The sequence below is a fragment of the Apodemus sylvaticus genome, unplaced genomic scaffold (genome assembly GCF_947179515.1).
Source record: "Apodemus sylvaticus unplaced genomic scaffold, mApoSyl1.1 scaffold_231, whole genome shotgun sequence".
Lineage (NCBI taxonomy): Eukaryota > Metazoa > Chordata > Mammalia > Rodentia > Muridae > Apodemus > Apodemus sylvaticus.
The window spans coordinates 69902-85431 of record NW_026263205.1 but is presented as its reverse complement, the minus strand read 5'-3'; the positions used below and the strand labels follow the sequence as shown (position 1 = coordinate 85431).

The 15530-nt window shown below is 43.4% G+C and overlaps 1 protein-coding gene across 4 annotated transcripts in view; it reads left to right on the top strand.

Moving 5' to 3' along the window:
• The first annotated feature begins 445 nt into the window (after nt 1–445).
• LOC127676129 (cytoplasmic protein NCK2-like) overlaps nt 446–15530 on the top strand; it is a 29334-nt gene continuing 14249 nt past the window's right edge. For all 4 annotated transcript variants that reach the window (XR_007975671.1, XR_007975672.1, XR_007975670.1 and 1 more), the window contains exon 1: nt 446–604. The gene's annotated coding sequence lies outside the window, so the exon portion shown is untranslated. The remainder of the gene's footprint in view (nt 605–15530) is intronic.

The following is a 15530-nucleotide window of genomic DNA, read 5'->3' as shown; positions in this document are numbered from 1 at the left end:
GCCTGGCCTCTGTTGCCTCTGGAGGCTTTCCTTCTGTTTGTGGCGTTGTGTAGGAGTAGAGGAGAGGACTGGAGATACTTGAGAGCCTTTCTCCCATTGTGATTTCCTTATCTGCTGCTCATGCAGTGTCAGTGTGCCTGTGTGTGTGTGTGTGTGTGTGTGTGTGTGTGTGTGTGTGTGTGTGTGTACACGCACACGTGTGTGCGCGCGGGCTTCTGCCTGTGTAAAACAGGTATCTAGGACCAGAAGAGGATATTGAATCAACTAGGAGTTGCAGTTACAAGCAGTTGGTGCTGGGAAACAACCTCAGGTCCTCAGCACGAGTTGTAAACACTTTTAACTGCTGAGCTCCAGTGTCTTTTTTCTTTTTTCTTTGAAATGGACAATTGAACTCAAATAAACAAGCACACCTAATACCTGTTCCTTTTCATTTCTCTACAGATCCCACAGGTTCTACTCCTACAGTGTCATCCCAGCTGGCTTAAGAGCTTGGAGGATCACTGTAGCTCTGTCACATTTAAGGTGTCCTCAGACAGCAGAAAACATCATCTTTTTGAAGAGTGCTACAATTTTTCCAGTCACCTCTTATAACTGCATGCCAAAGGTAAGCATATATACATTTCTGCATAAAAGAGACTTGGCTGGGTTTTTGTTTCTTTGATTACTTGTTTTTTGTTTTGGTTTCCTTGCTTTAAATACTTAATTTGCCTAGTAGTTTTTTTAAAAAAATATTAAGCTTTTTATCTTTTTGTTTGTTTGTTTGTTTGTTTCCTGAGATAGGGTTTCTCTGTGTAGCCCTGGCTGTCCTGGAACAAGCTCTGTAGACCAGGCTGGCCTCAAACTCAGAAATCTGCCTGCCTTTGCCTCCCAGAGTGCTGGGATTACTGGCGCGCGCCACCACCGCCTAGTTGCTTTTTAACTTTTGTGTATGGTTGTTTTGCCTGTATGTATATGAATGAATATGTACCATGCATATGCTCTAATGCGCTAATGCTTTGGAGGTCAAAAGTGTCAGATGCCCTGGACCTGGAGTTATGGGTGGTTGTGAGTCATAGTGTGGGTGCTGGGAACCAAACGCAGGTCTGTTGCAAGAGTAGCACCTGTTCTTAGCCAATAAGCCATCTCTCCAGCCCCTGCATAGTAGTTATTAAATTAGTAATAATGGCAGTAGGAATGTCCCTGATTTACTGAAGTCCAATAAATTTAAGCTCTTAAGGGACACAGTTCAAACACCAGGTTATCACTGTTCCAACCTGAGAGTAGTTGGTTGAGAATATTTAGACAGAAGTAAGTATGCAGACCAGGAGACAACTCCCTTCTATGCAGTGACGTTCTGGAACCTGTTCTGAGCTGAGGTTGCCTATGTGCTGGGGACCAAACGCTTACAGCAGGGAGAAAAGAGTGGTCTTTAGGCTGGTCAAGTTCAAGTCCAGCTTAGTGCTGAGAAGATAAGTTCTCATGAGAAGGAAATTCAGATAAGTAAAGATTCCTAGGACAGTTTCACAAGTTTGTATGAGAGATATGTTTGAGCTATAATAGAAGGAAATTCTGACCTTGTGCAGCTGGAGTCCCCAAAGTGATATTGGTGGTCAAAGATGTGGTTGTATAACAGTAATGTATTAGAGAGAGAGAGAGAGAGAGAGAGAGAGAGAGACAGACACACACACACACACACAGAAGCAGTGCGCGCGCGTGTGTGTGTGTGTATGTGTGTGTGTGTGTGTGTGTGTGTGGGTGGGTGGTGGTGGTGGTGGTGGTGGTGGTGGTGGTGGTGGTGGTGGGAAAGATACATGAAAGATGGGGAGTCCATACCTGAACTATATCCCCAACTCACAAATATATCTCACTCATGACTGATAGCTTGTGACCTTTGACTTTGGGTGTGGCGGCTTATGCAGTGTTCCCTCTGGCTAACAGTGAGAAACACCTTGTGGAATGTGTGTTGTCATCTGTAGAGTACCACCTCAGAATTGAAGGAGTTACACCTACCCACAATCCTTCCCTTTCCCACAAGTCTCATATTATTTCTGTCATTTCGATTGTCTTAAGATAGTCTTGAATCTATTATTTGGTCTGTGGAGTTTGGAATAATGATTTCTGTGAATGTACTTTTTTTTATGTGAGTTAGAATTCTCTTTCATTTGGTCTAAAGTGATCACTGAAACACAGGAATCTTTTGGCACTGTCTTATAGTAGCTTCAAAAACATAAAATATGGTTCCAGGCGTCTTGGCTGGCTAGGGCTGGTACTCTTGTAGGACCAGTTAGACTACACAGGGTTGTACTCTGTCTATAGCCAGTCTGTCTGGGGCACGGAGGAAGCTCTGCCCTTTGGAAAGCAGTCTAGGAAGGCCCTGGGGATGTTACACTGCAACCAATTTGAAGGAATGAAAGGACAGACACATGGGTAGAGACGTAATAGTCTACTTGACACAACGCAGGTCTGGTAGCCTGATTGGGTCTGAGTGCTAGAGGGCGTGGCGTCCGGGGCAGCCATGTGCTTTCTGGTCAGCGATCTTTTGAAGTACCAGTAGGAAATGCAGTGACTGGACAGCATCATCCAGAGGGACACCAGTGCAATGCTGTCTAGAGGAGTGGTGACTGGGATGGTGGTTTTGGGTGTGTTCCCTCGTTACTGGGTACCCAAGGAATATACCAAGTTGCTAGGCCTACAAATGGACTGGGTTGAGGAGCAGTTAGAGGGTAGTGGGGTCTCAGAGCTCTTTTCTAGGGCTTTGTTTTCCTGGCCAATGGTCTTATTTCATTAAAGTAAAGGCACAAAATTTTGGAGACCTCTGGCCTGCCCACTAGGAGAATGGAGAGCATGGAGATAGGACGCTCGCACACCCTGTCACACTCTCATGATCACTCTCAGCATTTTACTTGAAAACTGAAATTTCATGTTGATTGCTTAGTGGGGTAGGTGCTGTGAGGCTTTCCTCTGCTATACTGAAGGGGGAGACACCTTCACGGGGTTTCACCAGCTTCTCGTGGCTGCGAGGATTATATTGAGCTTTAACATTTTCCTCGACTTTAATGCATATCAGTCTGTTTTATATTGTTGCAACAAAATTCCAGAGGCTGTGATGACCTTGCTGTCAGAGTCCAAGGCTGTGCACACTATCACATGGGGCATGTAAGAGACAGTATGTCTGTTAAAAGCCAGCAGCGTTCATGCGTAGATCTGTACTTCAATGATGATGTCTTATCCCAATCAGTCCTCCTAAGTGTCACAGATGAAACTGACGCCTCTTAGTGCCTCACAACAGGGATTTCAGCACATGAGCCCTAGAGGAGCCTCAGCCCACATCCAAACCATAGCAATATATTTAAAAAATGAGCCTTGGATTGGTTTGTTCCTTATTTTTAGCATGGGCCCACATTTGTTGTTTTGGAGGTTTCTATTAAGTGTCTTTGCCCAGCGCCCAGGGTTTACGCAGAAAAGCTCTTTGCAAATGAAGTTGGTTGATGGATACTTAAGTTTTTAGGGTTCCACCTGCTGCTTCAGGGAGATGACTGGTGGTCTCTCTCTGGCTGGAGGTCTCTGCATATCTGGAAATAACTCCTTGAGCGTCTGCAGAATCAGAAGAGACTCTAGGCCAGTCTCTTCAGCTTGGACCAATTTCTTCCTGTCTAGGGTGATTTCTAGGGCCAAGAAAGGACAACAGCATTTGATACCTTAGGTCTTACAGTCAATAGATCTGTAATAATTGATTAAATGACTGCATGGTAAACATTTGGAGCTGTATAAAAAGCCCTATGGCATTGCCTTCTCTTATAGTTACCATAATGGAATGGTTGTGGAATCCTGGTGGGGTTGGTATGGGGTTTGCCCTCTCTGGTGTGTCTCTGGCTTTCACTGCAGATGAATTACCTCATTTGCTAGATGATAGGTCTGCAGTTAGCATTGGGACCAAGGTCTGCTGTTTAAAAACTGGACTTCCTTCCTCTCCTGATGCTACATTACCTTCCCCATGTCTTGGAGATGACAGTGACAACTGTGTACTTTCCTTGAACCTGGCTTTGAGAGATAAAAACATAGGGAGCTCAGGAGACGGGTAGTGTCCTCCCTTACCCCCAAACCTTTCATTTTTACATCAACTTTGATTTTTCCCCCTCATCCCTACCTTCATAGGAAAATCTCTAGCCAGTAAGTAAGAGTTGAAGAGTCCTTTCAGAGACTGAAGGAAAGTAGTGTGAAGGGAGGGAAGAAAGGGGGGAAGAAAGGGGGGATAGACAGTGGGAGGGAGGCAGCAATGGCAGATCTGAGTTGGGCCAAGGTAATTGTAAAGGCTGCTTAAGCCCATAGGCCTAGGTGCTCAGGGTTCCCTTAGACCAGTGATTCCAACTTACAGTCAGACACGCCCTGACAAAGATTACCCACAGAAGCAACAAAGGCTGTGGTGTTCAGTAGCCACTTGTATGCTAGTACTGCCCCTGGTCCCTTTTGAGGAGTAGAGCTTTTCACATTAAAAGCACAGCTTTTTAACCTGTGAAACCAGCTTTTTCTGTATGGTCAGGAAAATGATCATTTTCTTATGCTTATCTTCACTGACATACTACAGCTTCCTAGAAAACTAGAGAAACATATTTTTTAAAAATCAAGTCTTCCCATATCCATCTTCTTTTCATAAGTGATTGCAAAATGTGTTTCATCCGGGGTTGTTTATAATTGCTCCCTTTTGTCAGTGTGTAAGCGGCAGACCCTACCCCTTCTACTGATCCTAGGAGGAATGCTTAGTGCGCAGAAGCCCTCTTTTCATGGGCAGTAGCCTCCTAGCAGATGGGACATGCTCAGAGACCTCCACTTGAACACCTGGATAGCATTGCAACTCATAAATATGGATCCCTGTATGTGAAAACAAGGGTTGTTTCTGTTTTTGTTTTGTTTTGTTTTTTAATAAATTCCAATTGGGACCTTTTCCTAGGCCACCACAGAGCACTGAGTATGAAAAATTGTTCTGACCTTACTAAGGGCAGTAACCACTGGTGGGCTGAATAAGAATGCTTCCCATAGGTTCATATATTTGAAGTCATGGATTAGGAAGTATGGCATTGGTGGGGTGGAGTGGGGTGGGGTGGGGGGTGCTTTGTACTGGTGATCTCTCTCTCTCCCCCTTTCTTCCCTCCATCCCTCTTTCTCCTCCCTCCTTTCCTCTCTTCCCTCGCTCCCTCTCGTCTCTCTCCCTCCTTCCTTGCCTCTGACCCTCTTTCCTCTCCCTCCTTCTCCTTCTTTCCTCCTCCCTCTCCCTTTATCTTTGCTCCAGTACCATCTGTGCAGCCTGGTTCCCTGCCATGATAATGGACCAAACCTCCAAAACTGTAAGCAAACCCCCAGTCACATGCTTTCTTTTATAAGAGTCACCTTGGTCACAGTGTCTCTTCACAGCAACAGAACAGTGACAGAGACACCTCATGGCTGTCAGATATGTCATTTTCTCAAGACAGTAGAAAATGATCTGACCAGACCCTGCTGCCTTCAGGATTGCAGTTCTTATGTCACTGTGCCCTGGTGATTAGAATTGGAACTCCAAGTTCTATGAGAGCCTGCTGGAACTTTGGAGAACCCAAAAACTCTTTAGCAGGCCGATTCTGTGTCCTGTCTCCTCAAGAGTTTTGCCTAACAGTTTGGATATTGCTTGTGAAGAGACATGTTATTTTGACTGTGGATACAGAATACTTTATCAATCAGGTGTTTTCTATTTAAAAAATAAAACTAATAACCTTCATGTACCCACATTAGATCCAAGTTTTGGTAGATTGCATGATAAAGGGCCTGGCTTAGAACTTCTAGATCCTCATATTTGAGCTGATCCTCATTAGTCCCACAGGACTACTATCCATCAAAGGAAGTCCTGGGCACTGTCTGTTCCTCCGAAATCATTCTTCTCCTTCTTTCTTATCTTGGCACATTGTAGAGTCATTGTATTAGTATATATGTATACAAATTTATGCATATATGTTGCATATGGAATGATGGTTTAAGTGCTGATCAAAATAAAGCAAGGGAGGAGTTACATTAATGTTCTCTAGGAAATCTCCCCAGAGGCTCATTTGTTCTCTCTGTCCCTAGTTGCTACCACTGTTGGGCGTGGTGGAAACTTAGAAGTTAGAGTCTGGTGTGACTTGTCCTCTGCTGCCTGTCCGCCATGCGCTAAGGAGCCTCCTCTATTCTGTATTCTGGCTATTGTGAAACTGCTTTGCATAGGTTCATAGAGGTCAAGCAAGCACACCACAGATGAGTGTGGCCGTGAGCTTGTGTAAGAGAAAGGTCTCTTGATAGATGGTGGCCACAAGAAGCTATCTACATAGTGAACTGACAGAGCTGCTTATACAGTCTCGCTATTAGTGTCTTTAGCTAGGTCACATTTAACCCTTGGGAGGAATAGGTGCTGGGTACAAATAATTCTGAACCGTCCTCAGATTTTCCTGGGCATCTTCACTTACTACAGATTGGAAGTTTAAAAGTTGCAGAGGAAAAACGCCATTTCATTTTCCCTTATTTCAGGAGCCAATAGTTTGGATACTTAAGAATGTTCAGTTTACGTGACTAAGTGACTCACAGAACAGAGGAAATAAGGCTGGGGTAGGGTGGGGCTCATCTCACAATTGCTGCTCATAGTTGTAATCTACCATAAAACTAATGTTGATCAAGTAAGTAAAATGTAGGCCATGTGTACTGACTATAAAATAACTTCAAGGCCCAGTCAACACACCCATCCAATGTGGAATGATGCAGTGTTTACTCTCAGTTTTGACTGCTAAGTCTAATAAGTCTAACACACAAGGCTGTACACAGTGGCTTTGCAGATTGTGCCACTATTGCAAATGAGGTCCTTCTTTTTATAGATCTACAGACTCTGGATCAGGAGACCCAGGCTGTGGGCTCACAGGGATTTTGATTGGCTGTGACATCTTGAGCAGGTCACTGGCTCACATAGTTTCAATCTCCCTGTTTGTAGATTAGATCTGACACACCCCAAGGGGCTGAGTTCTAGGCACCCAGTGAGCTTGAGGTAGATCTTGTTCTGTGGGAACAGCCTGCTCCTATTGGCCGCATCCTTGGGGAAGTCATGGTCAGTGAAGTGACATTTTGATAGACATCCGGTTGTGACTTCATACACTCCTCAGCACAGTGAAAGCGTCTTTTCAGAATGTTGTGGGTGTGGAAACTTGCAGTCATGCACGTGTAGCTCCGTAGAGTCATTCTGAGTTGGTTTTTTTTTTCTTTTTTTTTAAGGAGCATATCCTATTTATTCACTAGCAGAGCACGTGGACTCACTTCCACTCGCAGCCTTTTCTGGTTCCCCCGCTGGTGTTAAGCGGACTCTTACTGTGGTCTTCGGAGATGGATAGTTTGAATGATCTTTATGGTTGTTCACCATCTGTGCTGTCTCTCTGCAGTGACTGTGTTTTGCTGTCTTTTCTTTTGTCTTGTTCTCGTTCTCTGCTTTGTAGGGTTTCCATTATTCTCGACACCAGCCGTTTGTTATTAATCACCTGTTTGCAACCATTGGTAAGCGAGGATATTCAATCCTTTGATCTCTATAACCATAATTCCTATGTACAAATATATTGTGGCTTTACCAGGTTTGTTCAGCCTGTGGCATGATGATGGATTGCGTTAGGAGAGTTACAGATGTGGCCCAAGATAAGCTTTTAAAGAGCATGTGAGGCTGGGGGGCAACTCAGCTGCTCTTCAGAGGACCACAGTTTGGCTTACAGCCACCTGTAATTTCCAGCTCCAGGGTATTAAAGACCCTTTTATGGCCTCTGTCGGTACTACTACACACAAACTACATGCATACATAGACAAAAACACATATATATATATATATATACACACATACAACTTTTTAAAAGAAATTTTCAATTTAAAAAAAAACCTTTTCTTTCTTTTTTTTTCTTTTTCTTTTTTTGGATTGTACCCTTCTGAATCTTGAGCTTCTTGGTTGACAGCATTGTGTCATGTTGTCAGAAGGTTAGATTCTTATGCTAGACCCTCCACCTAACTAGAATAGTCTTTGATCTTTTCCTGAACCAACTGGGGGGGGGGGGGGCGGCTACTCTGTAAACATCAGCATTTTTATGTTAGAAGATCCTGTGTGCTAATGGTTCTGCCAAAGGCTGAGCACCTTTATTATTGTTTCATTGTTCCATGGGCTATCTATAGATTGTTTTTTTTTTTTAAATCAGGTAGACACCGAGTCTCAGGCTGTGCCTTGGACATTTATTTACCTTTAATCTTTTTTAAAAAATCTGTTCCACGATAATCACAATCCTTTGCTGGAGAACCTTGGGAACAGCCTGTGAATTATAGGAGAGGTAGAAATGGAATTATGGGAACTGTGTAGGGCCAGGAGAGGTGCAGCAGATCTGCAGGGCGGGGTAGTAGAGGAAGAGAAACGTCCTTGGATTTGAGGCCCAGTTTCAAGGCCAGCCTGCCTGCAGGGTTTGCTAGTACAGTGGCTTGGAAGATAAGGAGTCTGAGTTAGGAGTCTCACATTTTTGGTCTGACACTGGGTGAGTGGTTCATGCCATTTCATTTGCCAGGATGGGAATTCCTGTGCAAACAACACTAGGGTTTTTGTTTTTTATTGTATTGATTTTCTTTTGTTTGAGTGAAAGAATCCGAATGCTTTTATACATCCTAGATTTAAAGCGTGCATTGCACATCCACATGGAGATTCTCTAGGCAGCTAAATGTAAGAAGTCTAGCAGTAGGCATATAGAGCTGGAAAACAGCATGCGATGGTATAAAGTTAAGAGTGTGGATGGAGGAAAGGCTTCCCCTAGGCCAGAAATACAGGTGATTAAGAAGAAACAGTAAGGAGAAAAGCCTGCAGGGCGTCCCAGTATGAGAGGAGGCGTTACAGAAGGCCTGATCATAGTGACCTCTGTAATGGAGACCATTGGATAAGAGTGAGGAATTGTGGAAGGGATAAAAGCCTTTAGTAGCCTTAAAGTGCAGGTAGAGTTGGCAGAGTAAATGGCATTTGAAAATATGTTGTGGTTGTGTTACTGTATAGAAAGGAGATGCTGTGGACATGGTTTGGGGTCGAAGATACTATTTTGTGCAATAAGGGATGGTTCAGAAAGATACTTTGGCCAGGGGAGCTAAGACAAGTAGCTTCCATTTAGGAGGTGGACTGCTTCATCGGGGCACAGGCCGCTTATCCTACTAGCAAAAGAGACTCCAGTGTTCTCAGACACAACAATGGTCATGTGTTCTGATGTTTCCTCACCCATTACATCAGAATACAGAAAGACAGTAGATGAGAAGAAACGTTTAGAGTTCTGGGCACTTGAGTCAAGCTCACGGCACAGTCCTTTACTATCTACAGTAAAGGCCGTGACCCATGAGCTGGCCGGAAGTAGCACACAAGTCTGAAAGTATTTTTGCCTTATTGTCACCAAAAGAGGAATCTTTAATATGTCAAGAATGTGTGTATGATAGTAGGAATCGACAGTGCCGGGTAGGATGGGATCAACTACACAGATTCTGTTACTGCAGTGGAAAGTGTCATGAGCTTAGAGCTGCTTGCATTGCGCATAGAAAGCAAAACAAAGCAAATACACACAGACTCAAAATGATGGGATGCTCTGGTAGGCAGAAGGACTGCCTTCCAGAGCTCCTGGCAGCCACAGGTGGCAAGTGCTTAAGGTTCAGACCACCAGCCATATTTGTGTTGATCCTGTGTGCACGGCACACTGTGAGCAAGAGGGGTGCTTTTCTTCCTAGCTCACCACCCAGGGCTCAAAAGGAGAAAAAATATTGTGGAAGTTGTAATGGAAGGTCATTCTACAGAGTTCCTGACTGGCACTCCTCAAAGCATGAAGTCTGGGCAGTGTCCCAGTCAGAGGCCCCTAAGAAACCACAACGCATAATCTAGTATCCTGGATAGGATGCAAAGACAGAAACAGGACACTGGGGAGGAACTGCCAATCTCAATAGTATGGATGTGGGTTCATTACTTGTAGTAATTACATTTTACTGTCAGATATTAATTAGAAAGACAACTATAATTTAAATTAGCATTTAAGTCTTTCTGTAGCTGTGACAAGATACCTGAGGAGACATATTTTCTAAAATGTTTATTTTACAGTTTTAGGTTTTCAACCAATAGTTGTTTCTCGGACTGTGTGAGACTGCACATCAGTGATAGAACTCTACATTCTCTTATAAGGAAAGCTTCTCCCCAGCCCGTTATATTGTGGGCCCTTGTGATCCATCCCAAGTTACCTCTGAATACTGCTGCAGTGAGGCCAGGTCTTTAATATCTAAGCATCTGGGGACTTTGACCATCCAGGGCATAAGAGAATAATATCCTTTTAAATGACACATGCAGTTGCAAGTCTCCAGAGTTATTTGTAGATGTGTGCGAGTCAGCTATGGTAGTTCATGTCTCCTCACCTGTACTGGCAGTTGTGGGTTTTGTTGACTGAGTTTAGTCTCAGGGATGCACATGTAGCAAGCATTTCAGACCCACAAGTTAAGGTAGTTTTCATATTTACTGTTTCATCTTGTAGGGGAGGGGAGCATGATCCTGACGGTAGAGGCGGATTAGTGAATGAAATTCACTTAAAACTAAAATGATGAGGGAGGAAGTTGCAACCAGAACTGTTACTGTCTATATAATTTTTCTTTTTATTGAGATAATTATGTGTTAATAATTCTTGTGTGAATGCAGTGAAAGGGGCTTGGACATGTCTCAGCATTTAAGAATACTAACATCTTTTCCAGAGGACCCAGGTCCAATTGACAGCACCTAGCACCTGCCTGGCATCTCACAACTGACTGAAACTCCAGTTCAGGGGATCTGATGCCCTCACAGAGAGACATACGTGCAGGCAAACATCAATGTACATAAAATACATTTTTTTTTAATAAAAGAATACAGATAGAAGACTCATAAGTGATTTTCTGAGTGCCTCATACCCAGTAGGATGGCTACTATTAAACATAAATGTTGGCAAGAATGAGAAGATATTGAACCTTTGTAAGTCATGGAAACAGGCATGAGAATGTAAACCCATCACCAGTTGGAAGGGCTCATGGGCTTCTGAAGGATGGAGGACAGTGGAGACACTGGGTGTATTTGGAGAAGCTGAATATGCTCAGCTCTCTCAGGTGCTAAGTGCCTCTGGTTGTATTTTAACTTTCTGGTTTTAATAGTAACTTACAGTTCTTTGTGAAATGTATACTGGTTAAGTGCTCTAGGTAATTGTAAATTTCCTAGATAGAAGCTTGTCGCCATTTGTTAGCCATGGTGGCAGCACTGGGTGAAGGGAGCTGAAGAACCTGAATTTGGAAGCCTAGTACTTGTGCATTTGCTGGGTGCACGTGCCTGCAACCCCAGTGGAGACCAACAGATCCCAGGAGCTCAGCACCCAGTGTAGCTGAGATGGACAGCTCCAGATTCAGTGACCTGAGCACTTTAGGTTTCAAAAAACTAGGTGAAGACAGGGTGACTGAGGAAGATAATCCTCCTGGCTCGCTCAAGCCATACATGGGAGCGTGAGCCTGCACATGAGCACACATGCACATAAATGCATGAACCATGTACAGGAAACTGAGGAGATGAGGAGATCTGAGGAGGAAAAAGAAAAAAAAGTCGCAGTCGGTCATCAACCACCTTCCCACAAAAGCCACCCAACCTGGTGGTCCAGGCTGGCTTTCAAACCCTGACTTTCTCTACCAGAGAAACATAACTTAGAAGGCATCATGCTGGTTACTATGAAACGAACTGTTCACCACCTCACAGGCCATCATCGCCAACAATGCCAGAAAACAAGTCACAGAAAGAACCCCTCTGTGATAACCCACGGAGGCAAGCTGGCTTCTGCTTTGCAGTATCCAGTCTGAGTCTCTCTCTCAGGAGACTTTGCCTCGCTCTAATGAAATATTAAAAACACAAATCCTGTCCCAAGTCATCCTCTGGTGTTTCTCCCTAAGTAATACCACCTGTTTGTTTGTCAAAAGTAAATTGGCTTTGGCTTTTTTTTTTTTTCATCAACATCCATCTTCCCCCTAGGATTTATTTTTTTAGAACAGCAGCAAAACTCTGCTTCCAAGTGAAGAATAGTAAATGAAGCCGTGGGTTTGTGGAAAGCGCCTTCTGGTGAATTTGCACCCCAGATCCTCTGCTTTCTAACTTGTGAACTTAGGTGAGTCACTCAACACCTCCAGTCCCCTTTCATCATTTCTAAATACACCTGTAGATAACATCGACGTCAGAAGGTCCCTGTGAACATTTGATGTGCTCATCCTTATGAAGCACTATGACATGGGTCTCAGTTGACTGTCACCATGCGCTTCTTGACCATGCAGATGGTGCTGGGTTCTCACCTCTTGCAGCTGCACATGGAAAGGGCTGTTATGTGTGTTCTCTTTTATGTGTGGTGTGTTTTTCTGTTTTAGGAAGGTGGTGAGATCTTGCCTATTGCCACAACTTAATTAATTTAGTGAGAGATGGAACAACCACTAGATTCCATATTATATCCTAGTTAGGATTAAAGAATTACTTGGCTGTAATTAGTAACGGTGCTGCAAAAACCCACCAACTGGCCTTTCTGTTCCCCCACAGGAGATCAGGGTCCTGCCAAGTGCTGTCACATGCTTTGACATCTGACAGGTCTATCTACACACATCTTGAAGTTAAACAAGAATTTTAGTTGGTTCTAAAATCCATTCATGAGTCAGTCTCTGTAATGCAAATGGACTTTTGTAAATCATGAATCAAGGACCATGCATACAGCAATAAAAAGAGAATATAGAATGCTCCTGTTTCCAAAGAAAAACTCTTCACTGAGATCAGCTTCCTGTTGCTGCAGGAGCAAATTCCCACAGTGCAAATGCCCCCAAACAGTGTCCACCTACTTCACTTGTGGTTCTAAGTTCAAAGTCCTCACAAGTCCCACTAGGGGACATCACTTGGTGTCACCAAAAGCTACACTGCTGGAGGCTCTAGGAGAACTCTCTTTTCTAGTTCTGGAGACATCTCTTGGCTACAGCATAGCATCAATAATTCTCTCTCTAATTTTCTTCCCTTAGATTAGCAAGGATGTTTGTAGCTATCCAGAGTCTGCTGGACCATCCAGGATTACGTCCTCAGAGCAGGGGGAGCAGTTAGTGACCGTGTTGGTCTTGTAACCCAACAAATCTGTAGGTGCTCTTTGTAGAATGCAGACACATGCTCGCCACATCTTGCAAAGCCTGTATTGAGTGAGTTTTTCTGACTGATCAGTTGCACTCTTCCACCACTCAAGTCATGATATGTTACATAGAAAAAAACATTCTAGAGACCCTCTGTGAAGTTGTTACATAATCTGAATGATTCAGTTTTTGTTGAGAATTGGCATTGGGGTGAAACCTGTCCCCATTTGGTCTCAGTTTGCATCCTCCACCCTCTTTTCTCTGTCTTACTCACAGACACACATTCTGGTATGGGTGTAGACACATGCACATAGATGCATTTTTTGCCAGTAAAAGTGGTAGGCTTGCTTTTCCCTCCTGCTTGTCTGTGTGAATATTTTTAATTTTGTTTGTGAAATTCTATGTCTTCCTTCTCACATTTAGATTGACAGTCCTCCAATAGTTAATCTTTATTAAGACCTTTATTAATCATTGAAACAAACTAAATCAATGTTATTATTTTTTTAATTATTTTTTCTTTCAGATTTTCATATATGTTCAGAATATAGTCACTCCCACCCCAGCAACCCTTTCCATCCCCCAGTCCTTTCTCATGTAACTTCCAGCTTTCTTCCTCCTTCTTCTCCTCCTCCTCCTCTTCTTCCTTCTCTCCCCCTTCTTCCTTCTTCTCTTTTATCCTCTTCTTCCTCCTCCTCTTCCTGCTCCTCTTTACCCATGGATTTCAATTTGTTTTGTTTGACAAATATGGTAATCATAGTCCTGGTGAAGATCCTGGCTCTGTAGCTACACATACCACTCTCCCTGACTCTCAGTCTCCTAAAAGATGCTTCCCAGAATGGTGTCTGTTCTCTGTGTTAAATGATGGCATCATGTGCCCATCCCATATCAGAATTTAGTTCTCATACCAAGGCTTCTAAACATGTCCATTTATAGCCTCCTGCCCCGGAGAGTAAGTCTGCATACTGATGAGATAAGCTCCTTTGTTTCTCACGAATTAAATCTCTACTTAGTGTTTGTTTCTACATGATAAAGATCATCCTTTGATAAAGAACATTTTTCAAAGTTGATATTTTTGTTTTATAATCATCAGTGCTGAGCTCCGTGCTTGACATACATTGTACAAAATCGCAGAAGGGTATGTAGGGCCATGTCTGAAATTGCTTGAGATTCTGTTGGGATTACGAAGTCTGAGTTTTTAACACTTCTATGAAACTCATATTTGTACTAATTTGGAACTTCGTGGAGAGAGAAAACCAACTGCAGGAAACTGTTAAGGCTTCTGCCCCATAATTATTCCATTCTATTACTTCAAAAGCAGAAGATTTTGTGTAGACAGGAGGATCCAAGTCTAGTCTGGAATCTGAGCTGAGGTGTTTGGGTTTGTATAGTGTGTTGCACATACAGTTTCCTGCAGGGAGCTGTGAGTCATTGATTCTGAATTACTCTTTGCTTACACATTCATAAATCTTTTATTGTTGCCAGATGGGTCATGACCTTCATACTTTATGCAGTCTCTCTTATGTTTCCAACTGATAGTTTTAAAACTTGGGTCCTAGATAGAAGATTTTTGCTTTGGTTTTTGCTGTGTTCACAGATTTGAACCGGGTGGGAGCACCAGAGAAGATAAGAGGGGTCCTGGGACCTGGCCCTTTCCTGGAGGTTCTGATATGATTGGTAGAGGACGTGCTCCCAAGCAGTGCCAACGCCCATAAAGGAAGGAAGGATTTGTTTGACCTTGTAGTTCAGAAGAAGGTGGTTCACCATGGCAGGGAAGGAAGGGCACTGGAAGCAACTTGGTTTGTGGCCAGATCAGGAAGGAAGAAGGGGAATACTGGGGTTTAGCTACCTTACTCCTTTTTTTCTCTGTATTTAGTCCAGGGTGCTCGCCCATAGAGCAGTGCTACCCATATTTAAGATAAATTGTTCCTCAACTAAACCTCTCTGGAAGCACCCGCATAAATATACCCACTACATTCTTGTGTCTCATTAATGCCCTGAGGGTTTTTTATTCCAGTCAGGTTGACAAACACCACAAGACATCCAAACACAGCACTTGAACTGTAACATTTTACCCCTGGTCCCCAGAGGGTTGTGGCCACCTCTTAATGCAAATTGCATTCATTATAACTTTGAAAGATTTCTTACTCTTTATCTCAAGAGTGTTAGAAGTCCAAAGTCTTTTCCAAGACCTGAGGCAAATCTTAGGGCATAACAAGGAAAGATCCACTAAAACAAGACTGATTCCTAGCCAGAAAAACACCAAGCCTCCATATCCTGCATCTGGGGTATCTGGTTCCTCTGCCCCCAGTCTGGCTTCCTGCAGTGCATGTGGCTTTTTCTTGGCCAGATGCACTTGGTGCCTGCTGCATCCCTTA